The sequence below is a fragment of the Gekko japonicus genome, unplaced genomic scaffold, assembly GCF_001447785.1.
Source record: "Gekko japonicus isolate JY-2015 unplaced genomic scaffold, Gekko_japonicus_V1.1 scaffold471, whole genome shotgun sequence".
In the NCBI taxonomy this organism is placed as follows: domain Eukaryota; kingdom Metazoa; phylum Chordata; class Lepidosauria; order Squamata; family Gekkonidae; genus Gekko; species Gekko japonicus.
In genome coordinates, this window is record NW_015161418.1 from 449,139 (window position 1) to 453,607 (window position 4,469).

The following is a 4,469-nucleotide window of genomic DNA, read 5'->3' on the forward strand; positions in this document are numbered from 1 at the left end:
AAAGGCAGAACATCTGGCTAGGGCGAATGTCCTTCTAGAATTCTTTCCCTCCACTGAAGTCAATTATGTAGCCAGCTCAATGGTGCTTTTGATATTTAGCAATACTCCGAGTTTTGAAGCCTTAGTGATATCAGATTGTCGTTTGATATCCTCAACTCTTTGTTTAATTAAAGAACTGGATAAACTGATGACCCAATTTATATGGCAAGATAAGAAACCAAGAATAAAACTTAAAGCACTACAAGATGCAAAGGAAAGAGCTGGATTTGCACTACCAGACTGGCTCTTATATTATAGAACAGCATCTTTGACGTGGCTAAAAGAATGGATTACAGTAGAAAACACAAGACTATTGAAGCTGGAAGGACATGATCTTTTATTAGGTTGGCATGCATTTGTATGGTATGGAAGAACAATTACGCACAAATATTTTAAGCAACACCTTATTAGATCTTCCTTATTGAAGGTATGGGAAGAAATCAAAAGTTGTTTTTATACCAAGACACCGAAATGGGATGCACCCTTGGAAGCTTTTACAAATCCTAATTTATTTGCAATAGATACACTGATAAGATATGAAGATTTGTTAGATAATAAAATTGAATTAAAACCAACCAAAAGTTTAACATGGTGAGAAAGAGTACAAATAGAGTCAAGATAGGCTCAAGACAAGTCAATAGTTTCTATGTAAAAATAACAGAAATTGATAAGATATTGTTGTATTCCGATGAAACATTAAGAAATTGTATGCATTATTGCTAGATAATAAGACCCAAGACAAAGTAGTTAAAAATTCTATAGTAAAATGGGTGCAAAACTTGGTCACAATATTGATTTAGATCAATGATCACAGGTGTGTGGGGGGAAATGTAAAGATTACCAATGCAATTTCGTATAAAGAAAATATTTATAAAATGTTTTATAGATGGTATATCACTCCAGATAAACTTGTAAAGATTTACCCTAACTTATTAAATGTATGGTATGTAAAAAAAAATACTGGGTCCTTTTATCATATGTGGTAGTTATGTGATGAAATGAAAAAAATATTGGTTTTGGATCCATGAAATTTTACAAAAAATGTTTAAAAGTCCTATTCTCTTTGTACCAGAATTATTTTTATGTAAAAAACAAGATTTTTAGTTGATAATACATGTAACAACAGCGGCAAGAATACTCTATGCCAAATATTGGAGAAGAAAGGAAGTACCTTCGAGAGAAGAACTTGTAAATAAAATTTTGGAAACTGCTGAAATGGATAAACTAACTTTAACTCTTTTTTTTAACTAACTTTAACTCTGAAAGGACAACCAGAGACAATTTTTGAAAATAATTGGTCAAGACTTTATAAATGGATTGAAGAATACAATAAATAAAACATGTAGACATATAATCTATGTTAAGGATATAAAAACTTTATTTTTACATATTTGCAAGAGAACTGTACAACGATACAAGGTGGAATATACAAAATTAATGATCTGTTAAGGTATGAGATTTGTAAATGAGAAATTTAAGGAGGTAATGGATACCCTCATTTTATGTTATGTTTGTCTTAAAAAAATTAAAAGCAATGTTAAAAAAAGTAACTTGCACTATGTCCAATGGGATTTACTCCGAGGTGGGGAGTTGGAGTGGTATAGTATACCCTGATCTCATCAGATTTCAGAAGCTAAGCAGGGTCTGTACTTGGATGGGAGATCACCAAGGAAGACTTTGCAGTGGAAGCCAGTGGTAAGCTACCTCTACTTAATCAAGTGCCTTGTAAACACTACAGGGTTGCCATAAGTCAACTTCAACTTGATGGCACTTTATACACACTCACATATATGCTTAGGACTGCAGCACTTTGAATGAGCTGGTTGATGTTTCACTATGTTTGTATATGTATGCTGAAGGGGGTGGCATGAAAATCATGCCTAGAGCATCCCAAACCCTTCAGTTGGCCCTGCCCCCCCCCATTTGTTTGGACATGAATGCAAAATCTTTGGGGTCAGAAGGGCAGCAACTCATGCTTGTTTTACAAGCTCCAGTTTCCCTCAAACAGGTTGAAGTCCCCAGGTAGTTGATACCCAGCTAACAGCAGAATGGACCCTTTGCCAGGATAACAACCAGGGCCAGAGAGGGAAGTAAAGAGCACCATTCCAGTAGTACCAACCAGGCAGCAACTTAGCCCAGTGATTCAGAGGCCAGCACAGAAAACCTATAGGCTGCCCAGGAGAAAGGAATGAGGCTCAAGTTGGTTCCTTATTCTCAGTTCCTTATTCATGAATTCATCCAAAAAACACTGAGAGTTTGAAAGCTCTGAACCCCAAAATAAGGTCTGGACCACCACACATCATACACCCCAAGGATCACAGCACTCTCCCCTTCAACCCTAACCCCTGTAAGAAGACATACAGTGGTCCCCAGTCCAAACACCGGTTCTGGTGCCATGAGCTTCCATTTGGAGTGCCTCCCAGAGGCCTGTATTTCAAAGAAGATTTGAATAAGGAAGTGCCCTCTGCACCCAAAATAAGGTTTGGACTGCCACACTTCATATACCCCCACGTTCAGTGGACTCTCCTCAAAGACAGGACCATCATTTCTGACTTTCCAAGCTATTTCCACAAATCAATGATGATGTCACAATGCAGTAAAGAGCTGACCCACATATATGAAAATGCACATTCAGTAGAGTCCAGAAATAGGTCCAATAACCTAATCATACTTCAAACAGCCACAGTGTGTTATGTTTAGTAACTTGTTTCAGGCCCAAATGTGCCCCACGGACACTTGCACCAGTCACATATGGCTTAGTTCCCAATCACTGAGCAATTACACACACAGACTGTCCACAGTAGCACCTTTGAGATCAATTCAGGTGCGTAGCTGTGTTGGTCTGAAGCGGTAAAACAAATGAGTCCAATGGCACCTTTGAAACCAATCAAGTATTATTCAAAGTGTAAGCTTTCGTGCACAAAGCACAGTTCTTGAGACAAATTGGAACAAGATCTCAAGGGCTACTTACAGGGGGAAAGGGGGGGACAGCTGTCAGGAGGGGCCACTCAGAGCCAAAATGTATATACAGAGCTGAAATTGGATCAGGTGGCCAAAATCAATGGATGGTAACAAATTAACACATGAGATGTGAGAATGAAGCTAGAGTCCAGTGGCACCCCAAAGACATGGGAGTGTATAAAGTGTGGCAGTCCAGACCTTATTTTGGGTACAGAGAGCACTTCCTTAAATATATCCTCTTGATATATCCTCTTGAAGGGAAGAGTCCTGTGAACCTCGGGGTGTATGATGTGTGATGGTCCAGACCTTATTTTGGGTTCAGAGCTTTCAAACTCTCCTGTGTTTTTGGACGAATTCATGAATAAGGAACTGGGAATAAGGAACCAACTTGAGCCTCATTCCTTTCTCCTGGGCAGCCTATAGGTTTTCTGTGCTGGCCTCTGAATCACTGGGCTAAGTTGCTGCCTGGTTGGTACTACTGGAATGGTGCTCTTTACTTCCCTCTCTGGCCCTGGTTATTCTGCTGTTAGCTAGGTATCAACTACCTGGGGACTTTCAACCTGTTTGAGGGAAACTGGAGCTCTGGGATTCAGAGCTTTCAAACTCTCCTCAGTGCTTTTGGATGAATTCATGAATAAGTCATGAATAAGTCATGAAAAAGGAATTGGGAATAAGGAACCAACTTCAGCCTTGTGAGAAAGGATGGAGTCCTGCTTTGGTGCTGATGCTGATGGTGCTGATGCACACAGGAAGCCAATACTGGTGTCAAACAAATGTTCTGCAAGGGAGTCCCCCTCCCTCAGGGAGAAGGTATGGAAGAGCAGCAGGCTCACAAAGGGCAGCATCACAACTTTCCTGGTAGGCCGAGTAGAAAACAGCAATGGACAAAAACAGAAGAATTGTGAATTCTCCATCTCTAGAGAAGCCTATCCTATTACACAAAGTCCACCTTTTAGGCGCCCAGCTGGGAACACTAACTGCAGCAGGGAATCCATAGGAAACTATGGAGAGGCAAAACGAAACCTGCCTCATGTCGATGCTTTTAAAAGACAGGCGGCAGCCGTTTAAGCCCAACGAGATCTCATTCTAGCAGAAACGTCCGCGCATTTGTAGCCTTCCTACGGGAGACATTTATGGATGAGGCTGTGAGGAAGCAATGGGGGGGGGGGGGAGCCCGGGGGGGGGGTGGGGGAGGGGGGAAGAAGGGGGGGCCCGCCCATTCTCGAGGGCAGCCACCGGCCACGGTTCGGGAACGGGCGCGGACACCCAGCCGCTGCCAAACGACAGCTCCTGACACCCCCGCTGCCGCTCTTGTCTCTCGGCCCTTTCCACAGGACTCCCCCTCTTCTTGCAGCCGCCTGACTCTCCTCACGGGCGGGGCGGGTTGCAAACCGCTGGCGAGCCCTGCGGCGGCAAGACAACGGCGCGCCGGGGGAAGAAAGGGGGCAGAGGAAGTTCCTTTGAATCCC